Below are 25,738 nucleotides of genomic sequence, written 5' to 3'. Positions count from 1 at the left end.
ATGTCTTTCTTAAGGCTCTTATATTCCTGAGACCGTGAGCGAGGTGGTCCTCAGCGTCCTGTTGAAATGTCATCAACAATATGGCAAGTAAAGCCTTAATGTATCCCACGGAAAATGTAGTCAACGCAAAATGCTGAGAAAGCTGCTCTATTTACATCTATTTATAGGTTGGCACAGAAATATTGCCGAGTAACAGTGATATTCGCCTCTTCATAAACCACTCAAAATCACGTATAGCTCTTGCACTGAGTTGTCCAGAAATCTTTAATCAATGCGGTGTACAGAAATTTTTTGTGAGCATAGTCCCCAGAACGTAACACAGTATCCCTTTTCCCATAACCAGTGGACAGACACTGATCCGTCCTGCATGGAGTCCTGTGACTTGCGTCCGAGCGAGTGTGCTGCAGAATGGTGTTCTAGCAGATGCAAATAGGGCAGCTTTCTCAGCCGTGTGTCTCAGCCCGGGCTGCTGTGGATTCGGCTGGGCAGTGTCTGGGTCTTATCTCCAGCACTCGAGTTTTTCACAGGTCTTTGAAAAAGACCATTTCCATATTTACATACCTTTGTAAACTGGTTAACAGGGGATAGTTTGTTTTCTGGTTCTAGTACCCCATGGTCCCACACTCTACCTATTCCTTACATTTGAATTTTGCTTTTACTGTGGTAGTGTGAGAATGCATTTCATAAAAAGGAATATAAAGTAGGATTACCAAATGAAAAATGCCAGCCATTTTGTTGGTTTATGAGCCTGCAAAGGCCTCGTCTTGACAATGATAGGGTTATAAATAAAATTGTACGTACTCATTTGTAATGTCACTTTTCTGTCTTTGTTCCCTTTAATTATCAGTCATGGATAATTCAGGCAGCCCTAAAACACAATTAAAAATGCTTTTATGTATTTTTGCTGTTCCTAGTATGCGCAAATAAGTGCTGAAAATAAGCTTTAGATAATTGCTGCTTATTTTTGTCCAGTCTGGGACATCATTATTATGAGCTGGCAACCCTAATCACAAGACTGGAAGTTTGTTGCAGGATGAGCACAATATTTATTTCCTTCGCCCTCGATCCCTGAACAGGCCCAGACTGGGAACGGAATGCAAACCAGCCCTGGCAATTGAGTCGACCAGGAGTGACAAAAACGGACCGCAATAGTTAAAAAAAAAATGCCCCTGACCTTCCAGCCCACCGAGAAAACACCTGGTGCCCGCTGTGGCTAGTCCAGCCCTGTCCCTAAATAATGCCATAATAGAAAATAGTTAAACTTGTATCTGAAACCCCACGCCAGCCCTCAATAACATGCGGAGGTACTTCTCTGTCTGGGAATTCACCCTGCATTCTGACAACTCACTCCTCATTCTCACCCTTCACTTTTACACTCGTCAAGCACTCACAATGCACTCACACTGATCACCATGCACTCGCACCATTCACCCAGCACTCGCAGTTACCACACTGCACTTATGCCACTCGCCATGAACTCACACAGTTCTCCCTCCACTTACCCAGAGGTCACATGAGCACACAGCTCACTCTGCACTCAGTGATCACTGTGCACTCACCATGCACTTGGACTGTTCACCCTGTACATCAACCTGCAGCCATACAAGCACACTACTCACCCTGCACTCATGTGACACTTCACTCACCTGTCCCCTCACTGCTCACTCTGTAATCTCACTCAAACAAGCCCATCACTAACCATACATATATTCGTCCCACTCTGCACTTACATCCGCACCCAAATTCATATGGGGCCATATGCATTGTCCTGTCCAGGACAAGGGCACTAGGACCCTGGGACAGCGCAGGGGCGATGGGACACCGGACACCACATCCGGTAAAGGGGCGGGGAGGGGAAACATTCCTGAAGCTGGACCTCGAGGAAGGAGGTCGTGATACAGGCATGATGTAAGCCAACCAATAAAGAGAATACCTGTAATATTCACATCGTGTCCCGTGTGAGTTCCTGGGCGGTAGGACACGACATCTGGCGACGAAGGACGGATCCGGTCCCTGCGTGCAGAAATCGCGATTTGAGACCAGGAGCCCACCCTGGATCGCGTCGTGGCCAAAAGGAAGAGGGAAGAGTGAAGCGCCATCAAGAAATCAGCAGCGACGTGGGAGCCCACCCCGACCGCCGCAAAAAGGAAAAGCAACAAAGCCGGTAAACGCCAGCAACAGAAGCGCGAAGTTCGAAGAGCTGAAAAGTCAGCGCGAGCTCTCGCGAGAGTCTCGGCGGCCATTTTGGGGCCAGACGTGAGAGCCAATAGAAACGAAGAATAAGCGCGGCGGCCATCTTAAAGTCAGGCGGCATTGTAATTGGACAGGAAGTCTCACGAGAAGATCGGCGGCCATCTTAAGGTCGGGCAAAATGAACCAATAGGAGCGGAGAACAGCGTGGCGGCCATTTTGGAGTCAGGCAAAGGGCGAAAAACATTAGAAAGTGCCGATCAAAGAGGAGAAAAGGCACAAAGAATGATAAATAAGGACAACAAGTGGGCATAAGAGAAACACCAGAAGAAAAGGGGCAAATAAAAGGACAAAAGAAAGAAAAGAAAGGAAATTAAGAAAAAGGCACAAACAAGCACAAGCAAAGGCAAAAAGAGAAAAAATAAGAAAATAAGGGTCGAACAAGCAGCAATAGAGCAAGGAACAGAAAAGAAGGTGACAGCACAACGAACAGGTGCAAATAAAGAAGATACAAGAGAACAAAGCACAGACAAAGAAGAAAATAAAGAAAGAACAAAGGGTGACAAGGACGAATAAGAGAATCGAACTAAGGGAATTGAGCGCTAATAAAGAACAACCAAAGACAAAAACAGTAAATAAGAGAAAAAGACAACAAATAAAAAGAAAGAAAGGAAAATAAAGACACATAAGAGAAAATAAAGAAGAGTGCCGAGTTGAGCACCAGGAAAAGAAACAAGCACAGGAGATAAAGAAAAGAGGACAAAAGAAAGAAGATAACAGAAGAAATAACAAAAGAGTGCCAGGAAGAGCACAGAGAATAGAAGAGTGCCGGAAGAGCACGGAGAATAGAAGAGTAGAAAAGAGGACAAAAGAAAAAGATAACAGAAGAAATAACAAAAGAGTGCCAGGAAGAGCACAGAGAATAGAAGAGTGCCGGAAGAGCACGGAGAATAGAAGAGTGCCAAGAAGAACACAGAAAACAGAAGAGTGCCAGAAAGAGCACCTAGAAAAGAGAAATAAAGAAAAGGAGAAGACAAAGAAATAAAACAAAGAGACAAAGAAATAATACAAGTGCATACCAGAAAAAAAAGGAGAATATAAGGAAAAAGGACTAAGAAACCCCAGAAGAGGCCAAATAAAGTAAAACAAAGGAAGAAAAAGGGACAAAAGATCACAAAGAGAAAAGGAGAATATAAGAAAAAAGGACTAAGAAAGCCCAGAAGAGGCGAAATAAAGTAAAACAAAGGAAGAAAATAAGTGCCAAAAAGAGCAAAAGGACAAAATAAATGACAGAAAGCACGAAGAGTCAGTGAACAAGTGCTAGAAATAGAAAAGAAGAACAGGTGGGGCCCCACAAAGCGAGGCTCGTGCTCGACAGCGGCGCCACGAACATCTCAAGAGAATATCAGAAACAAATAAGAGGACTAGGAAAGCTGAAAGGGAGAAAATCACTAATGAGTCAAGAAATCATCGAGCCGGCAGACGGACCGACAGCGTGGGTAACACCAATGGTAGATCACCTGGAGTACAAAGCAGAAAAAGAATCACCAAGATCACCAGTAGTGACGGACCACCAATCGCTAAGAAAGATTTATGGCAACCGAAAAGCAAATATACCACCAAGGACAGAAAGGTGGGGAAGAAGGATGATGGACTACGAAGTGAAAATAATTAACAAGCATGAAAGAGAACAAAATCTAGCAGACTACATGTCCAGACATCCACGGCCATACAAAAAAAAAAGACGCAAGAATAAGGGCAGAAGATCACCTAAACTACATCCTAGAGAACAACGCACCGATATCAGCAACAACGTCAGAGCTAGAACAAGAGACAAAGAAAGACACCACCATGGAAGAGGCATGGATAGTAACACCCGACAGACTGAACAAGACTAGACGGCCACCAGTGGAAGACAAAATAAGTGCAGACCGAAGAGACTTACCAATAAAAGAAAGGAAATATCGCGATGGTCAAAGAAGGACAAGCGAGGAAATGTGGCAACGAGATCCCGGAGGCAAATTGAAGATGACAAAAGCAAAAGAACGGATGGCAAAGGCGGCAGCTTGGCCAGTGTCACGTCACAGGGCACCTGTCGTATGTCAGCAAGGCAGAAGCAAGAGAAGCGGAAAGGTCAAAGCAAGAACTGTAGAAAGACACACAAAAGGAAGAAGCTCAAGCGGACATCAGAAAACAGCGATCAAGAAGGAAACAAATGGAACCAAAGAGACTAATTGAGGAGGTGTAAATGAAGAGGCCTATGGGCCATCGAGCAACATCTCTATCTCTCTCTCTCTATCTCTCTCTTTCAAAAAGAAAAATGTTTGTTTTGCAACAAGGGGGAGATGTCCTGTCCAGGACAAGGGCACTAGGACCCTGGGACAGCGCAGGGGCGATGGGACACCGGACACCACATCCGGTCAAGGGGCGGGGAGGGGAAACCTTCCTGAAGCTGGACCTCGAGGAAGGAGGTCGTGATACAGGCATGATGTAAGCCAACCAATAAAGAGAATACCTGTAATATTCACATCGTGTCCCGTGTGAGTTCCTGGGCGGTAGGACACGACATGCATCACCACATTTTCCCATAGACACAGAATGGGCAAACTCCTTTGATGCAATGTGGCACTAAGTCACCTGACTCCCCCTGCAGTCACTCCTCTCACCTCTGTGTCACACTATTGCACGGCTCACTGTGCACTCACATGGGCACTCCTGCCACCCACACAGACCAGAGGGTTAATGTGCTTGCTACACAGAACATGTATCATTGAGATGAAAGAACGGAGTGTGAGTAAACTATGAGTAGCCCTGTAAAAAAATTAAATGTGTGTCAGAAAGGGGCTATTGAGAGATGAGGTGCATTGCAGTCGAGTGGTAGTGAGGGAATTTGTGGAGAAGGAAATGGGGGAGGGGCTCCAAAATAAACTGTTGCAGTGTGCGTAACCAGTGCTAGGGCCAGCCCTGGCTGGGAGTTTTAGCCCCCTTTTCCCCCCTCTAAGTTCGGGTCTAGCTGCGCCCCTGGGTCTCAGCAACCACTATCTGATATGAACCACCAGTAAACACCATGCACAATGTTCTCAATCCACACAGTCTCTGGTCAATAGTAGACTCCAAGCAATTAATGGGTGTCTCGATGACTAAAGGGCTAAGAGGCGAGATAGATAGTAAAAATGTACTACACTGATGGTCGTATCACAACAGAAAATTCAAACAGAATTCATTTTAGCAAAATCACAAGATATTGAAAATCTGCTGCCGGTTTTAAAACTCTATTTATAATTTTACATTAATAACTGTATTTATTGGTTTTGCCATAAATGTTATTGTTTTAACTGTGCGAGGCTAGTAGGGGGTGCCACAGTTGTAGATATAAACTGTTAAAGAGGGGGGGGGGAGGGGAGTAAATATTTGAAATGAGGATTCCAAAACGCGTTTATTCCAACAAAGCGAATGCTTGTATGAGTTTTTCAATGGCTGTGTCAATCCCGTGGACTTTCAACAGAGTTCTGAAAGCTGCAGGGGCGCGTTCTACAACTTTCTTCTTGTCAAATGCAAGCGCTTGCTCGGGGATTTTAGTCAGAAGGTGCAACACTGGAGTCACTGTCCCCTCTTCACTGACAAGGATTTGCCAGACAATTATCAATTCACTCCCGGGTAACTGTGGATTGGATATTACCATGTGATCTGCTGAAGAACCTTCTGGCAGCCGGATAAGGACAGGATACCGTTCCTTGAAACGACGAAAGGTGTTTTTACGATGCATACAACTTTCAGAGAATGCCGAGGAAGCACGAAAGAAAAGCAATAGGTTTTTCTTCTCTTCTATTCTGGATACAAATGTCCTTAGCTCGGAATCGCCCTCCGGTTCAATAATTACGATGTTTAAATCTGTAACAACAGCCGCAGAGTCATTTTGCAGATTGCAAAGGAGCTCAAACTCAAGGGTAAAAGACAGGCAGCCGCAGTTCCCTGCGAGCGTGTACTTGTACAGGGTTTGGTTGTCGTTTCTTTCCGCTGATTTCCTCGAGTACTCCGTGAATTCGGTGCCTGTCAGCTCTTTGAGATACTCCAGTTCGAATTCCAACACTTTAAACTCTCCCTCCAGATCTGTTGCATTTTCATTCGTTTCAAGCGGAGTCAACGGGAGGTGTTCACCCTTGGGATGCGTGAATTCCCCTTGGCTGCGGAACTTATCTGTCAGCAGCAGATGGATTTCCTCCTCCAAGGACCGGATTTCCTCCTCATACTGGCGCAACATTCCAAAGGGCAATTCTAAAGCGCAAATATTTCGGAGCCTGCACTTAACTCGTGGGCTTTCACGTACAATGGCGCTGCTTTCAAAAAGTGAGGGAAACACAACAGTCATAGATAAAGACAAGGGACTGCGAGAGAAAAAAACATAAAAGAAGGACAATGAAATAAACGTGCGTGCGTGCAACAAAGCACGAAGGGGGTGGGGGGCGGCCGCGAGAAGGCATATGGCTGCAGGGGGGGGGGGGCACGAGAGGAAAGCATAGCTGCCAAGGTTTCAGATTGCTGTGAGTGACATTTTCATCATTTCAGTGTAATTATGAGTGACATTTCAACGACTATGAGTGACACTTTATCGCAAGCAAAATCAAGCAAGGAAGACAAGGGTTACATATAAATAGCAGAAATTGCATCCATTTGAGGAACAAGAAAGTCTAAGAAGAACTTAAAACTGCTGAAAAGCACCAGAAATGGAAGGACACTGCCTGGAGACAGACTGCTGTTATAAATTAAAGAGGGCAGGTTGGCACTGCAGCTGGTCTGAATATGATCTTATTAATCTGATCGTTCATAACGGTGCATCAGGCCATCCTTCCTTGAAGCCACCCCGCGCCAACTGGGTCCCCTGGCTCCTACTCTGGCATTGGCTTCAATAATAATGGCATGATAATGCATTACAGCACTTTGAACTCGAGGCCGCTCTCTTGACAATCGAGTTTCCACTCCAAGAAGATATTAAAGGCCCCAAGTAAACTGAAATTATGAAAATGTCACACAGCAATCTGGAACCTTGGCAACTATGACCACGGTCTGATCTAATCATCAGCTGCTGTCTAATTAGAATCAGACTAAGTCAAATGAGTAACTCGAGCCGCCCAGTGCTGCATAAGACACCTGACATTAAGTATCGGAGAGCCCTTGTCAACGAGGTTAAGACACACCATCACTAAATTACATTATAGGTCACAGCTTAGGCTGGCTGTATTTCAAAAACTCCGAAATTGTTGCTCATGGCTGCACGGCTCAGGCGGTCAGCCAGACACAGAGGCCCGGCCTAAACTGCACCAGATCACACAAGCTGCACAGTGCCACCAGCTTGCTCGCCTCTGCTAAACTTTAGTGACGGGCGCAAATGCATTCATTAACCAGCAGCAACTGACACTAAACGTCGTTGACACTCGCGAGACACTCAGTTCTTAGCAGCGAGGCGAGAGGAGCAATTTGGTGAAGCAGGCGCCGCGCGACTTTCCTCCTCACAATAAAATCTATAAAGAAGTTAACTTGTAATGTGACTTTAAATGGAGAAATCACATTCAAACTAATTTTACTAGCAAGCCTTCTTACTACGAATTGGGCACATAACAATCATTTGAAAAAGTACTATTCGTTGTGCTTTGTTTATTTTATGTACATATCGTAATCTGCAGTAAAATAACCCAAAATTTTATAAAGAGTATCGTAAATCTTATTGCAGTCAGATTTCTGGTTTACCTGACTGGAAAGTGGCGTTGAAACGGCTAATGACACTGTGCGTCCTTGGCACATGGTTTGGGCCAGTGTAGTGTACTTGGCAGGCAGTCCCTCGCTTATAATCCCAGTGTCCTCTATAGACTTCTCCCCAGGGTCCAACTCTGCCCATGCAGTCCCGGCGGTGCTACGTTTTACTGCCCCCTGCACCTCCAGGGCCTCCTGGGACTGAATAACTGTGTCTCTGCAGCCTCAGGGTTTCTAGAGTTGGGCTGCTCACCACACTTATCACTGTGCTCTGATTTCCGACAAATGAGCAAGGAGGCCGAGGGGCGATGACTGTGACGATCCAAAGCGGGATGCATATCGGTGACTGCGAGGGCAGGTGAGAATTAGGCCGCGCTCTTCACAGCTGGGGCCTAATTGCTGGTGAAGTGATGCAGATGCCCTGCAGGCCTGGGGTGGCGCGGGATAAGGGGTGTCTCGAAACCTAGCTTAGGGGGGTGAGTGCTCCTGCCACGTGCTCTTCCAGCCAAGTATCAATAAACAGCACGGCTTCAGCAGGAGGGCTCCATATTGCGCAGTGTGATTTTGCAGTACAATAGCTTTTGTCCTCCCGATCTCAGCCTACACTTTCTAATCCTCCGCCGCTTTTCTGCACTTCCTAGTTCCGGACGTGACGACACTACCGCAGCCGGCACCTCCGGATTTAATCCCGGCCCCCTCGTGTGCCACACAATGATTGACAGCTCTGAGCTGCTGCCTGCAGTATCGAGAGAGCAGCCGGCCCCCCCTGCAGACACTCTGAGGAGTCTGGGAGTAGCCGCGCCGGCGCCGCACCATTGATTTCGCACCTTCTGTTTCCATGGCATTGGCAACAGGAGTCGGACAGCAGGCAGCTCCGACCTGGCAGAGACTAAGATACTTTGTAGCGCGCCGCTCTCAGCTACACAGAGCTGAGAGCTGCGGCAGTCTCAGTTAACTGTTAGGCACTCGGGCTCTCTCAGAACAGCAGAGAGAGCCCGGGCATAGGAGCGCCGCTGGCGCGCCGGCCCTGGCACAGGTCAAAAATGCGTGACAATGCATTTCAGTGCGGTGATGCGGATCACCGCACTGAAATGCGTGAGCGTCACACCTGTTGCGTGACTCTTGGCAGGACTGGGAAAGTAGGCTACCCAGTAAAGGCAGAGACATTTTAAGGTATGGGCAAGTGGGCTCTGGCCCAGGGCCCCAGCCTTTCAGGGGGGCCCCAAATAGATCTGCCTCTGTTCTCCGCACAGTCCTGCTCTAAAGCTTTTGAATGATTTTTGAACATAGATTGTTAGTAACATTTTCCTCTAATTTATGTTTAATATGCGTAATGTGTTGGAGTCTATTACAGACATTTTGCAGAGAAATTTTGTGTTTGTTTTTCAACACCAGTGGTCGAAGTGGGCAGGATCGGAAGGGCACGGTGTGCCCCTACTTCTTAAAATTGAAGCAATCCGTTCCCCTACTTTTCTGTTTTTAGAAAAGTGTCCCAGGACGCCAGAAATAGCAAAAACATCTAGATAAGTTTCGGCCATGCGGGGACGGTCGGGTGGGCATAGAAGGAAATGGACTCCGTCTCCCTTCTTGTCCGGGGAAGACCAGGACAGTGTCCGCTTCCGTGGTGCTGCTGCTCCCATCTCTCTCACTTCTTCCTCTTATTGCCTCTCTTTCTGCGTGGCTCCTTCTCTATTACTGAAAACCGTGACTTTTACTCTCTCTTCCCTTTATTTGTTCCTCTGTGAAATGGATCCAAAAAAAGAAGGAAACTCCTTTGCTGCAAATGTCTGTAATGTATTGAAGACGCTTCTCATAAAGAATTGAATAGGTTGATGATAAGCTGCGGGTACCAAGGGCCCTGGAGCACGAAGACCGATAGAGTTTCTATGAACACAACAGAGTTCCGAACTAGGACATGAAGGGATCCAATAGCCTTATTAATTCCAATTTACATAAAAATAGACCCAACAGAGAAGAAATAGTGACATAGCATGGCACAATGTCTTTTTCTGACATTTTTCTATTCCAAAGGGCACCCTCAGGGTGGAGAAGCAAATGATTCAAAATACAAAAAATAACTATATAAAGCAAGTCAGAGTGGTCACAAAGTGGCCAGATTGGTTTTATTCACAACAAAACACATTAGGGCCCCTTTACAGAGTTTGCTAGTGAAGCACCACTTTTGTTTTGTCATCTTTCTTTAGACAACGGGGCAAATTTACAAAGAAGTGACAGAGCGCAGCATTAGCCTTCTTAGCTTAAGGCCGCACTCCGTCACTTCTAAAATGCAGGGCTGCACTGTATTTACAACCATACGTTGCAGCCCTGCATTTCCCCCTGCGCTGGTGATAATTTCAGCTTCCTATCGCCAACGCAGTCACCCTTGCACCGTAGTGAAAGGGTTCTTGTGTTGCTGTGGAATGATTGTTTATGTGCAGGAAGGTGTCCCTTCCTGCACATAAACAATCTTAAATGGACACCTTACTGTACATAAACAATCATGGATGGGGTTTTGCTGTTTTCATGTGTGCTGCATAATACAGCACACATGAGAACAGCAAAAACAATTAGAAATTTAGCATTTCTCCTTGTTGGGCCCTGTTAAGACCACGTTGTTCCTGCTTACATTTCAAATGTTTCACTTAATCTTGCATTCCCTATGAGAAATTGTTTTTCCCAAGATGTTATTACTTTTTTTTCAGGCAGCATATTACTTGTCTAGTGCATCATTTGAATTGAGTCACATCCAGGTGTTTCTAGCGCAGCACAACTGGTTTATAGCTTAAGGCAGTGCAAGTTTCTCTCAGTGGGGCGGTATGATGTTCAGTGTGGGAGAGAATGTGGCACTATGACCAGAGCTGCCAAATTTGGGTCTGGGGAACCAAGTTCAGCCTTCGTGACCACTCCACCAAACCACTCTCCAGAGGGAGCACATTCCCATGCTAGACCTTAGAAGGCCCAGCTAAACAGTAGCAGTCCGGGTGTCTTAGCACCAGAAGGTGGGCCCTAGCAGTGGCAAGTGTGGACTAACCTTGAAGACCTATCCACCACAATCCATGCTGAAGTTCACCTCCAGTCTTTGCGGGCAGGTTTATAAAGCAACACACCAGAGAGTGACAGTGACTTGGTCACTGAGGTCACAGGACCCTTGAAGTCAGTCTACCTCACCCACTGGTACCTCAATTGGCCTTGTTTCAGCAATAGTAGTGCAACTCACCAGAGATCAGCAATGCACGATTTGCACGCACACGAAACTAAGTTCGCAAACTTCACGGCCTCTCTGATCCATGCACACGCACTTTTAACATGTGCTGCCTGCTTTGGGGCCAGTAAAATTATGCAGCAAGAGAGAACAAAATTATGCCACAAATACTTTATTATTTTTGCATTTTTCAACATACTAAAAGTCTCTGCAAATATTTTGCCTCACTAGTACCAGTGTAACAGTCAAATGCAGCAGTGAGAAAGGTTATGAGTCGACCTTTGCCAAGGCCCTCCACTTCGCAGCAATGCAAGTCAATTTTTTTTGTAATTTTTGATCCATTTGAGCTACAAACAATTTATTAGTAAAAATCATTATATTATGCAGCGGATGGTGTATTATGTGGCAAATATGGCAGAGCCTTAATTAGGTGGAAAACATTTGCAAAATGGGATATTTTGTCATTCATGTTTGTACTGCTATTGTGGAAAAAGGGAGGAGAAGTGCTGATGACAGAAACTGCATGGCCTGGAGACAAATGGCTTGTACTTCTACATTTAAGTGTATTTGCGACATTCTGTGATTGGAAACGTATCCCACTTTGTGAATAAATTTTATTGTCAATAACTCATATTCAACCTTTAATAAAAATGTGTATCCCTTGGTTGAATTAATTAATGTGATACATTGTAAATGATCAGTGACATACCCAAAAAATACTAAAAATTGGGATGTTTTGCTCTTTCTGGCCACACCTCTGACTCCGCCCACTGACCCAGTCCATGGGTTATTCCCGCCCTCTGATTCTCCACCCAGAGTTCCCCTACTTTCTTTCCCCACTTTGACTACTGTTCAACACCATGCAACATCAATAAAACGAAATCTTTTAGATCAAAACAGGACCTTACCTACAGAAATGGCTGTGGGTCGCAGAAGTCTATGTCAGGACAGGAGGCTCCGATTATGCTTTCTCATTTCTTTATTAGAAATGCTCAGCACCCAATTAGAAAACAGTAAGTAAAAAACAAACTACAGTACCCAAAAACACCAGGGTATCACATGACCAACCATAGAGACCATAGTATAAAAGGTCATGTAGATAGTATCACATCCTCTTTCTTTGCTGCTCCGCAGCCAGTTAAGTGTTTTCTACTTACTTGTTACTGTTGTGACTTACTGCCTTTTTGTGCTTTTGATGTTAATGCCATCTAGCGCTTCCACGCGCGCCTTCCTATTGCGCATTGTTGTTGCTTTGCTTTGCCTCTTTGCACGGTTGTATTGTTGCCGCTTTTTTTATTCACGCCGCTTCATTCGCGTGCGTGTTACCGGAAGCGTGTGTGCACCTCCCCGAGTCCGGGGGCCTTGCGCCCGCGTCTATTTTCCGGTGGAGCGGGAGACGGGGACTAGAGGGCTCTCGTGCTGTGCGCGAGAGCTCCTCTTTCCTGATTCTGAGGCGGCCGTTACCGCGCATGCGCGGCGGCCATTTTTGTTGCTTTATTTCCGTGTTTACACAGACTTTCTGACAGACGAAGGACGTTTCTACACGCCCACAGCCTCCATTTTTCAGCCCCAGTGACGCCTGTTGTTGTGGTTTTTTACAGCAAGCCCTCCCTCCACATTCTACTATTTGCAGTGTGTTCAGGTTCTGCCTGTGCTGCTGGCTTGCTGTCGGGTGCTTCACTCCCCCTGCATTGTGCTTTTGGCCATTATTGATTGTGTCATCTTGTGGGCATTACTGGTGCACTTTGTGTCACTATGGAAGAATACTATGAGGAAGATGACTATTATTACGACGATGACGCCTCTGGCTCCTTGGAGCACGATTTGGTTGAGGCTTTGGACCAAGGTGTGCAACATTCTGTTAATAAAGCGCTTGTGCGTGCCATAAACCCTTTAAAACATCATTTGTCGCAGTATGCACAGCAACAGAGTTGGTTGCCTTCTTCACGTAAGTCCTCTAAGTCCCCTGTGAAACCACATAGGGCAGATTTTCAGAAATTGGCCAAAAGTCTGGCCTCTGACAAGTCTTCCAATAAACCGTCGGTTGGCGCTTCGGCATCCACCAACCCTCCTACAGATACTGATGACACTCATTCCTCTACTACCACTGATCGGGATGACCCTCCACCACGCAAAAGAAGGCGTGTAAGGAGCATTTTGTTGATGCACCCACTCATCCTCCTGTACTAACTTTTGACCCTTCGGATATCATTTATCCTCACTCCACTTCCTGGCTTCCAACCTCTGCTGTGGTGGAGTATGTACAAGCACACATTCACCAACCCTTTGAGAAGCATGTGAGGGCCCGCCTTCGATCCGAATGTCCATGTCCGGATTTCGCTGACCATTTAGCTGATACTCCAGAAGTTGATCCGACGATGGTTACATACCTCAAAAAATATGCCAAGGACCCGAAGAAGGCTCTTGACAGATCTTGGCGCTCCTGTCAAGACAAGTTGCTCGATTTACTAGGTCCTCTCACGAAGATTTTGGATCTCGGCTTTCAGGCCAAAGAGTCTTCGGCCCTTGTTGACCCCCATGAACTTATTGAGTGGTTTCAGAGAGCTATTTGCCAGTTGGGGAATGCCAACTGCGCTATATCTTGTGAGCGACATCGCTCTATTCTTCTTAAGCTGGATCCCAAGCTAGCGGAGCTTTCTTCTTTCGAGTCAGGTCCTGTGGCTCAAGGTCTGTTGTTTGGCCAGCCATTCCTGAAAGAACTTACGAAGTTTGTGGCTACATTCAGTGGCCTTGACAAAGCTCAGGCTTCCCTGCGCCGAGCGTTTCGACCGGTTTTTGCCAAGGCCGGACGAAACAGGGGACGCTCGTTCGGCCGCGGCTCTCAGCAACAATCCCAGAGAGGATTCCAGTTCCAAAGAGGTGGTGGTCATGATACCGGCTACAACTCCCGTTCCAACTTCTATCCCTCTCGCAAAGGGAGAGGGCAGTATAAGAAAGGACGTTCCGATGGAATTCAAGGTGGCTACCAGGACTCCAACACTTCAGGTGAGCTTGATTTCAGCTTGCGATGTGATTCTGGGGGGCAGGATCCAATTTTTTCTGCACAATTGGCGTCTAATCTCCAGCGATGCTTGGGTGCAGGAAACTGTTCAAGGTTACAAAATAGAGTTTTATTAGCCTCAGCATCAAACCCATCTTCCCACTCCTCTACCCTTTTCCCTTCAGGATCAAGAGTTAATTTCCGCGGAAATCAACTCTCTCCTGGGAAAAGGAGCCATAATTCAGACTGTCCGCCATCCCAGCGGGTTCGTGAGCACGTTTTTTCTGGTTCAGAAAAAGGGAGGCGGATCCCGGTTGGTTCTCAATCTAAAGGACTTCAACGGAGGGGTGGTTTATCGGCACTTCAAGATGGAGGGAATCCATCTGTTGCGCGATCTTCTTCGGGAAGGGAACTGGATGGTTCGACTCGACCTCAAGAATGCATACTTGTCGATTCCCATCTTCGAGCCATATCGTCGGTTCCTGCAATTCCAATGGCAGGGGACCTGGTTGGAATACAAGGTTCTCCCGTTCGGCCTCTCGTCAGCACCTTGGTGCTTCACGAAACTTTTGAGGCCCGTCGTGGAATGTTTGCGCGCTCAGGGTGTGCATTTGATTATATACCTGGACAACATTCTGATCATGGCAGAACGTCCCCTCAAACTCCAGACGCACCTGGAGTGGGCTATCGACCTCTTACAATCTCTGGGATTTCTGGTGAATCCTCAGAAATTGGTCTTAACTCCGTCGCAGTTCATGGATTTTCTAGGCTTCCAGGTCAATTCTCTTTCATGTCAATTTCTCTTACCCAATCAAAAGATTTGTTACATCAAGAGGGAATTGACTTCGGTTATTTCCAGACAGACTGTGTCATTGAGATCGTTAGCACGAGTTGTAGGTCTGTTGGCGTCCACCATTCAGTCGAATTTCCCGGGCCCCCTACACTACAGGGCGCTTCAACGTTTGAGATCCGTCATCTCCAGAGAGGTCTTCGCTATTCCGATCTGATCCCTCTTTCCGAGGAAGCGAGGTGGAAGATGCAATGGTGGCTGGACCACATGGGTGCCTGGAATGGGCGAGCCCTGTTCGGCTCATCTCCGGAACTGGTGATAGAGTCCGATGCCAGCCTGTGGGGTTGGGGAGCCCGGTGCGGTCCCGTCTCGACGGGGGATCGATGGTCCTCCCAAGAGTTGTCTCTCCATATCAATTGCCTGGAACTCCTGGCAGGGTTCTTTGCGATCCGTTGTTTCACTCCTCTTCGCTCCCAATGCTGCATACTTTTCGGCATGGACAATATTTCGGCGGCACGAAGTTTAAGATATTGGCGGAGATCGTCAAGGATTTTTGGCATTTTTGTCTGCAACAGAAGATCACTGTTATTGCCGAGTATCTCCCGGTCGCAACAATCGGATTGCGGACTGGAATTCGCGCCACCTTCGGGACTTCAGCGATTGGAGGCTTCATCCTCGCGTTTTACGCTCTCTCCTACTGATCTGGGGTCGGTGTCAGATCGATCTGTTCGCCTCTCGCCTCAACACTCAACTTCCTCGGTTCTTCAGCTGGAGGCCGGATCCGGAAGCCCTGGCCACGGATGCATTTCTGCAGACTTGGCCGTCGGTCCTGTGCTATGCCTTTCCCCCGTTCATGATGATTCCCAGAGTCTTGGCCTACACAAAGCGTTTTCAGTCGGAATTGATTCTGATTGCTCCTCTGTGGAGGGCTCAAGCATGGTTCCCGGATCTCCTGGAGATGTTTTGTGCTGTGCCGCTCCTTCTTCCCCAGAAGTGGAATCTCTTGCTGGACCCTCTCGGCAATCCACATCCCCTGATTCTGTCAGGCAATCTCCTTCTGCTGGCATGGCGAATTTCGAGGATCGTTGGACGGTCCCAGGCCTTTCACGCGACGCTAGCAAGTTTATCAGTGAAGCCTGGTCACCCAATACTCATAAACGCTACAGAGGGTCCTGGAAACGTTGGTGTGACTGGTGTGTTCAACATGAGGTTGATCCCACTTCAGCAGATATCTCCCTGATCATTCATTTTCTGGCTTCTCTCGCTTCCTCTGGTTTGGCTTATTGGACTGTTAATAATTTCCGTTCCGCCATCTCGGCGGGCCATCTTCATATTGCTGGTAAGCCGGTGGGTGAACACGCTCTGATTTCCAAATTACTTAAGGGCATTCGTCTAGCGAAGCCTCCGTGTCCTAAGTACGTGTCTTTATGGGATGTTTCCGTTGTTTTGCGGTTTTTAGATGCCTGGCCTTCTAATTACTTGTTATCCCGTAAACAACTGTCAGCCAAACTGACTATGTTATTATCCTTGTTTCATGCAAACGGGTCTCTGATGTTCGGGCTTTAGACTTGGCAGGTCACAGTTTTATCCCTGAAGGGGTTACTTTTCTTCTTTCCAGACGTACCAAAACAAATACTACTTCGATTTCCTACCCTTCTTTTCCCAACCATCCCAACTTTTGCGTTGTTCAATGTGTCAAAGATTATGAGGTAAGTACTGCTGCTTTCCGTTCAGATATGCGAGGTCAGTTGTTGATTGCTTTACAAAAGCCTTTTCGCCCTGTTACGCCAGCTACATTGGCTCGCTGGGTTCGATGGCTCATGTCAGAAGCTGGCATTGATGTTTCAATTTTTGGTGCGCATTCCGCACGTGTGGCTATGGCTTCTAAGGTATTATCGGTGGGTGTCACTTTGTTTGACATCATGAAGGCAGCAGATTGGTCTTCTGATTCTGTGTTCAAAACCTTTTATTACAAGCCGATTGATCATATTGCTTCTGTGGTGGTGGATCAGCTTTGAACAAGCATAATCGGAGCCTCCTGTCCTGACATAGAATTCAAAATTTGAGAACATACGTGACAAGAATTTTCAATTCTATTAAGGACAAGGAGGCGAGGATTATCCCACCCGTTGTTATTATTGTTTTCTGCATATGTTATATGAATATAAACTATTGCTATTTGCATATGGACTTTGTTTATTGCAAATCCTTGTTTTTTCTAACCTTCCCCCCCCTATTTCTGATTTCATTATATACTGGGTGTGTATTACGGCTCTATGTCTCTTTTCAGGTTCTGACCCGAAGTAGAGGTTTCTATGCAACCTGGCTTATCCTGCTTTGTGATGGTCTTCTGTTTCCGGTGCTCTACGACTGCAAGCATCTTTTCTTCTTCAGCATAGATTTCCGTTGCCGCTGATTGCTTCTTTCTCCTGATGTTCTAAGTTTTGGACTTCCTGTTTTCAATCTGAACTGTTTATTCCTCACCAAAGAAAGAGGATGTGATACTCTCTACATGACCTTTTATACTATGGTCTCTATGGTTGGTCATGTGATACCCTGGTGTTTATGGGTACTGTAGTTTGTTTTTTACTTACTGTTTTCTAATTGGCTGCTGAGCATTTCTAATAAAGTAATTAGAAAGCATAATCCTCGCCTCCTTGTCCTTAAAAGAATTGAAAATTCTTGTCACGTATGTTCGCAAATTTTGAATTGATTTCCAATAATATTTGTGAGCTGCTGCTGTATTACGGTATTGAAAACACACATAATTATCCCTAGATATTAGATGGAAAGACATTAAGAAGTTGGACCAGTGTGCCTGTGCAATGTCTGTGACCTGGACAAAGAGGGCACGGAAAAGTTCAAATTGTTTTGTATATTCAAAGCTGTTCCGAACAGGGGCCCCCAAAATATGTTTGGCCTAGAACCCCCCAAATCCTTAAGATGTCCCTGAGTAAAGGGGCTGAAAGCCATGGAAGAACACAAATGATGAAATGGTCGTCATAAGCAGGGACTTAGAAGCCTACAACCAATAGGAAGGCAGCATTTTGAAACACAAGCCAATGAAAAAAGATGGGTGGGGAGTGGGCGGAGCCTCCACAAAGCTTCCAGCTATACCATATACTGCATGACTCGCAAAGCGAGCAGCACATGGCATGCGCTGCAAGCTGGTCGAGACCTAAATAGGTGCCAAAGCCCTTGTCAGGAAGCTACTGCAGCTTGCACAACCTGTTGCCCCCACCAATGCCACCAATTACAGCTACTAACTACTAACTACTAACCACTAACCATCAAAAACCTACAAGTGTGACAATTCAGACTGTTCCAGGCTCCCAAAGCTATATGAATGGAGTGGGTGGCATATATTAGTCCTTTTCAATGTATACTGAATTAATTAATAAGACTTCTGTATCGCTCGATTCTAAATTAGACAGACAGCGCCACCATGTGGCAGATGGTCAAAAGTGCAGTGTTGACAATTAAGTGCCGGTGTCGAGCACCGGAAACCACCGGTTCAAATTAAGTACTGCTACTGGAGCAGGCTAAGATTGATTGGCTTTTGGTTGCTCCATGTCTGGAGCGGTGCCGAGGCAAAAAAAAGATGAGTTTTATTGACTACCAGTGGCTGAGCCTTCTGCAATTATTCTATCTATAAATGTTTGCTGTTTTAATGAGCTCTCCCTGCGTAGTAGAATAGTACATTCACATTGGATGCATCTAGTACATTCATATTGGATACCTCTATTAAAGGAAAACGTGTATTCTTATTATCTAATATTCTCAGACCTTGCCAAGCGCTGACTCTGGATAGAGCCCATAACCATGACTTGACAGTGCCACAAAGGTGCCCTATTCTTGCAGCGCAGATATATCGGGATGGAGAGGCTCCCAGATAGATGAATTTCCCACTCTTGAGCTCACTTATCAGAATGCAGCTTACTTTGAGTGACACCCTGAACCAGCCAGACAGATGGACCACTGGTTCTTCTGAGTCACTTCAGTAATAATGTTGGAAAGGGCTTGAGCTTCAAGCAAAATGCTAAAGGGAGGAATGAGATGACTGAGTGCTTGCACACAACAGTAGTAGTCTCACTTTGTGACTGCATTTATGTGCCAAAGCAAAACAAACAAGTCTGCTAACAATAAACTTTTGTAAACATTGTAAATACATCTTTTCTGTCCAACAATTTTAGAAGTGTCAAAATAAGTGCTAATCTTTTACGTAAATGACAACGTTCTAGTACATGTTTGACCCTTTTCAAGAAAGTTTCACTTTTAGAAAGGTTGCAGCCTATCAGTCAAGTCACTTTTTCAAGATGGCTGCATCATTTTGAATAATAAAACAGCTGTCAGGAGGGCCCATCAACTTACAGACAAGCAGAGCACCAAATGTGCGCTGCAGTAGGTACCACAATGGAAGCCCTTCTCTTTGAAAGACGAAAACAAGCAAAGTGCTATGAAGTCACTACCTGTGTCCCTTTGCTGTCATACTATTGCAAATGTTGGCTCGTGAAGTGGCCCTATATCAAAACTACCTAGATTGAATGAGTGTGTTTGGTTCAAGCAAAGGAACTGCCTGGAAACTCCAAAGGAAAAACTTGTTCTTCTGAGTCACTTCAGTAATAATGTTGGAAAGGGCTTGAGCTTCAAGCAAAATGCTAAAGGGATGAATGAGATGACTGAGTGCTTGCACACAACAGTAGTAGTCTCACTTTGTGACTGCATTTATGTGCCAAAGCAAAACAAACAAGTCTGCTAACAATAAACTTATTTCACTGGAGTTTTTTCTCTCCCCATCCTGCCCCTCCATTCGTAATGGATATGTGATTACTTTCTGTAGCAGAAGAACTCTTGGGCGGGTTGATACAGATGGCTGATGAAAAAAACTTGCGTCAGTACCAACGTGAAGTCTCGGCTGGGACAAGTGATGGAGCCAGGAGTTATGCAAGAATAAGAACTCTGGGAGAACCAGGAGATGGGATTCAGACCCAGTAACAGCACTGGAGACATTGTCAACCAGCACTTGCAGGTACGTCGACATAGGACCGGGCAAGGAACATCCAGGGTAACATCCATCAGGATATTACTCAGGAGTAATATCCTGAAGATGAAAATAGAAAAAAATCTCCTCATTCGAATCAGACTGATCCCTGACAGTGAGGAGATTTCAAAAGTTGATTTGCAAAAGCATCACCCGGAAGTAACTCGGGCTACACTTCCGGGGTAAGAAGCACTGAGTAGCTCATTGACCTCAACTTGCATCACACCCCAGAGTAGGTCCCAAATTCCCTCCAAACTGAGGTCCTGTGTCCCATAGGAAGATGGTTTTGATTCCTACAAGGAGACTGGCCTGTAGGGAAATTAGCAGATTCATACATGTCCATGGGTGCGAACCTGGCTACTTGAGGAAAATGATCTTCTCACGTCCAGAAACACAGAATCATGCACTCTGCTTTCCTTTGCATTTGCTGGATACTTTAGAAGGAATTCAAAGTAGCAACACAATATCTGGGCACAACAAAATAATGATGGATGGAAATGCTTGTCCAAATGTCCAAGAAATGCTTGATTGGCAGTTCCTTTGGATAACATTCCATTCCATCTTCTCTTCAGTTCTGCACGTGGAGCAAGCCTATGCATAATATTCTTGCTGTTCAAGGGGTGGGAGTGCACCAGACACGTTCCAACGTAATTACCTCAAGCATGATGGTTCATGTAGTTCATTCGCTCAATTCATTTCAAAGTATTCATAGCCAGTGCTGTATTATTAGTTTCAATTCGTATCCCTAGACACGTGTTTCATGATTCCTCAATCGTCAGTAGGGAAAAAAAGGCAAAGTTCATAGGTTGCAGGGCGTGCTGCCTCGTCTCTCAGGACCAGTTCCACTCACAGCATGAAGGTGCAGGCTCCCGAGCTCGTCAGCTCACAAAATTTAAACTGTTCAAGGGGTGGGAGCGCACCAGACACGTCCCAACGTAATTACCTCAAGCATGATGGTTCATGTAGTTCATTATTTCTCGCTCAATTCATTTCAAAGTGTTCATGGCCAGTGCTATATTATTAGTTTCAATTCGTATCCCTAGACACGTGTTTCATGATTCCTCAATCGTCAGTAGGAAAAAAAAGGCAAAGTTCATAGGTTGCAGGGCGTGCTGCCTAGGGATACGAATTGAAACTAATAATACAGCACTGGCCATGAACACTTTGAAATGAATTGAGCGAGAAATAATGAACTACATGAACCATCATGCTTGAGGTAATTGCGTTGGGACGTGTCTGGTGCGCTCCCACCCCTTGAACAGCATAATATTCTTGACCTGCCCAAAAAAAGGGAACTTCAGCCTGTGTCCCAGGACACCCCCACGCCGCACGGCCCACCAGCTGTAGGCGCGGCTCTCCCCCAGGGCCACAGGTCCTTCCCTTACCTCGATGCCCCCTCGCTGCTGCTCGCTCTTTTCGCCCATTTTTCCGTTTTCTTTTCCCCTCTGTGCCCAGTTCTCAGTGTTCTGCATTTCTGCTGTCCATTACTGTTTATTCTGCTTATTTTTTGTATAGCTGGTGTATAGTTGGTTCATTGCGCCTTGTATTTTTGTCACTGTCCCCCTGGTGTGATTCCCCCCTCTGCTCCCCGCTCCTGCAGCTGCCCCCTCGAGGCCCCGCCCCTTTTCCTTCTGTCAACCCCATTGCCCCCCCCACTCCCCCCTCCCAGCTGCTCCACCCTCCCACTTGGCCTTAAATGGAATCCGCGCGTACGCGCAGCGTTCGCCCGCAGGGGGCGCGCCAATGGTGCGCCGAAGGCGCGCCAAAGGCAAGCCCGTCTGCGCCCGTCCATGGCTGGACCGCGCCCAGAGCCAGGATCCCTGGCTCCCGACGACGCCAGCCCACACGATGGACCTACGACGCCGCCACCCTCAACGCACTCAAACGCGACCTACACCCCGCCTGCTACCGAGCTACCCCGATTCGCAACTACGGACCCTTCAGCTGCCAAGCCTGCAAATTTACCTGCCTCCGGACCTGCACCGCACCCAAAAGACCAGGCACCAGCAGCAACCACCTCAAGTGCATCCTGCTCAACACCCGCTCCGTCCACAGACACGCCGTCGAATTCTGGAACCTGCTCGACACAACATCACCTGACGTCGCCTTCCTCACGGAAACCTGGATGAACGCCTCCTCAGCGCCCGACATCGCCATAGCCATCCCGGACGGATACAAGATCACCCGGAGGGACCGGGTCAACCAGAAAGGAGAAGTCATCGCCATCGTCCACAGGAACACCATCCGCATCACGACCGACTCCAACGACACCCGCACCGCCGTCGAGCACCTCCACTTCCAGATACACACCGATGCCAAGACCACCCTCAGAGGCACCCTCATCTACAGACCCCCGGGACCACGCATCCAATTCAGCGAAGACATCGCAGACTTCATCAGCCCGCACGCCCTCCCCTCCGCTGACTACATCCTCCTAGGGGACCTCAACTTCCACCTGGAGAACACCAAGGACCGCAACACCACCAGCCTGCTGGACAACCTCGCCAACCTCGGACTCAAGCAACTGGTGAACACCCCCACCCACTACGCCGGCCACATGCTTGATCCCGTCTTCTCCTCCAGCAAGCACATCTCCTTCAGCCACTCCACCGGACTTCTTTGGACGGATCACAGCTGCGTCCACTTCAGCTTCAGAAGAACCACAAATCACCACCACCCGCAACAGGCTCCTCGCAGGAGCTGGAGCAAGCTCACCACCGACCAGCTCACCACCTCCCTCAGCCTAACCCTCCCGCCAGCGCAACGGACCCCAACGAAGCAGCCCTCACCTTCACACAGTGCCTCGCCATCTGCGCCGACGACCTCGCTCCACTGAATAACCCTCCCAGCCGACCCGGCAGCAAGAAAGCCTCCTGGTACACCGACAAACTCAAAACATCCAAGAAAAACTGCTGCACCCTCGAAAAAGCCTGGCGCCACGACCAGAACACAGAAAACATGACTGCCCTCAAGAGCGTCACCCGCAAACACCACCAGCTGATCCGCACCACCAAAAGGACAAGATTTTAAAGAACGAATGGACAACAACACCCACAACAGCAAGGAACTCTTCAGTATCGTCAAAGAGTTCTCCAACCCCAACGCCGGAAACAACGACATCACACCCTCGCAAGACCTCTGCGACTCACTCGCCACCTTCTTCCACCGCAAGATCGCCGACATACACAACAGCTTCGGAGCACAGACCACGCACCCTACCACCGAACCAACGCCCCCCACCACCACCCTCTGCAACTGGACCCTCGTCAGCACCGAAGACACCACCCGCACGATGAACACCATCCACTCTGGATCACCAACCGACCCCTGCCCCCACCACGTCTTAAACAAGGCCGACTCCATCATCGCACCCCAACTCCGGGACATCATCAACATCTCCTTCAACACCGCCACCTTCCCGGAGAGCTGGAAGCACGCCGAGCTCAGCGCCCTCCTGAAGAAACCAACAGCAGACCCCACCGACCTCAAGAACTTTCGCCCCTCCGTTTTTCTGCCAAAGTCATCGAGAAGACCGTCAACAGACAGCTCGCCGCCTTCCTCGAAACAAACGGATCCCTCGACCCTTCGCAATCCGGCTTCCGAGCCAACCACAGAACCGAGACCACCCTCATTGCAGCCACCGACGACATCAGATCCCTACTCGACAACGGTGAAACAGCGGCCCTCATCCTCCTGGACCTATCTGCGGCATTCGACACTGTCTGCCACCGCACCCTAGCACAACGCCTCAGCAACATCGGTATCCAAGGGAAGGCCCTGGAATGGATCATCTCGTTCCTCGCCGGAAGAACCCAGAGAGTCCGCCTCCCCCGTTCAGATCCGAGGCCACCGAAGTCATCTGCGGCATACCACAAGGATCCTCACTCAGCCCCACCCTCTTCAACGTCTACATGAGCCCCCTCGCAACCATCACACGCCAACACAACCTCAACATCATCTCCTACGCCGACGACACCCAGCTGATCCTCTCCCTCACCAACGACACCGCCACCGCCAGAGCCAGCGTACACGAAGGGATGAAAGACGTAGCAGAGTGGATGAAGAACAGCCGCCTGAAACTGAACTCAGACAAGACGGAACGCCTCATCCTGGGATCATCGCCCTCCGCCTGGACGACTCCTGGTGGCCCCTTGCCCTGGGCACCACCCCCAAGCCAACGGACCACGCAAGAACCCGGGGCTTCATCCTGGACTCCTCCCTCACGATGACCAGAGAAGTCAACGCCGTGTCGTCATCGTGCTTCAACACCCTGCACATGCTCCGTAAGATCTTCCGATGGATCCCCACCGAAACCAGGAAGACGGTCACTCAGGCTCTCGTCACCAGCCGACTGGACTACGGGAACACCCTCTACGCTGGAACCTCTGCCAAACTACAGAAAAGACTCCAGCGCATTCAGAACGCCTCCGCACGACTCATCCTGAACATCTCTCGCCACAGCCACATCTCGACCCACCTGAGAGACCTGCACTGACTCCCCATCAACAAGAGGATCACGTTCAGACTCCTCACCCACGCACACAAGGCTCTCCACGACATGGGCCCAAAGTACCTCAACAACCGCCTCACTTTCTACACGCCCACCTGCCAGCTACGATCGGCCAGCCTCGCCGCCGTACCACACATCCGCAGAGCCACCGCTGGAGGAAGATCCTTCTCCTACCTGGCGGCCAAGACATGGAACTCCCTCCCCATCCACCTACGGCTGACCCAGGACCACCTCTCCTTCAGGAAACAACTCAAGACCTGGCTTTTCGAGCAGTAACGGACCCCCCCCAAGCGCCTTGAGACCCTTCCGGGTGAGTAGCGCGCTATACCAATTGCTGATTGATTGATTGTGTTTGTAAGGGAACTAATATCTAGGCCCATATGATGCTTTTTGAGTGTTTCATGTTGCATGTAGGGCTGGTGCTACAGTGAGGCAACAAGAGGTGGCTATTTAGTGTTTCAACAGGAAAGAGGTGCAATGGAAGGCTCAAATGTAGCCCTGGCCAGGTGTGCATAGTGTTTGAATGGCACTTGGCTTAGGATGTCACAGATCCTTGCAGCATCCCTTTGCAGACAGGAGTAGTTTCTCCATTGGGGTGTCTGGACTGGTATACACCCGTTACAACGCATCTTTTACTCCGCACTACCATTACAACGCGACTTTTACAACGCATACCATTACAACGCATTGCGCTGGGGGGGGCTCTAGGATAGGGAATAAGTATAATTTACTATCCAACACCTTCCCTAGGGTCCACGGGGACTGGAGTTAGAATAGTAAATTATACTTACCACTATCCAGCACCTCAAAGCGCTATGCGTTGTAATGGTATGCGTTGTAATGGTCGCGTTGTAACGGTAGGTAGTTGTAATAGTATGCGTTGTAACATGGTACATCCGTCTGGACTCCTCCCCACCACTGAATAGCTGGCCTCCACTGATGCTTGGGTCTTCCTGGGGAATTGTGAGTCAGAGGAGAAGCTTTTGTCCACTCATCTTAGCTGCCTGTAAGATCACAAGTCAGCAGACCATGAGCTGATGTACTAGCTCCCTTGCTCCAGGACACAGAGACAGAGCCAACACAGGAACATTTTACGAGTGTAAGTGACAAGTATGTACTAAAAGTCCCTATGTCTGGGGTCTCGGATGAGAAGTGTGTCTGTGTGAACGTATGTGTGGGTGTGCTTGTGCATGCCAGTGTACCGGCGAGTGTGAGTCTGCCTCATGTCTCTAGTGTGTCTCCGTAGGTCTTGTCAT

At 47.8% G+C, this 25,738-nt stretch overlaps 1 pseudogene; it reads right to left on the bottom strand.

The window, feature by feature from the left end:
- Window positions 1-5,602: 5,602 nt before the first annotated feature.
- On the bottom strand, window positions 5,603-6,451 carry LOC147718454 (centromere protein P pseudogene; annotated as a pseudogene).
- Window positions 6,452-25,738: the final 19,287 nt, after the last annotated feature.

This window comes from Lissotriton vulgaris, chromosome 4_1 (genome assembly GCF_964263255.1).
Source record: "Lissotriton vulgaris chromosome 4_1, aLisVul1.2, whole genome shotgun sequence".
Taxonomy (NCBI): domain Eukaryota; kingdom Metazoa; phylum Chordata; class Amphibia; order Caudata; family Salamandridae; genus Lissotriton; species Lissotriton vulgaris.
Note: the sequence above shows the minus strand (reverse complement) of the source record. Positions and strands in the feature narration are given on the sequence as shown.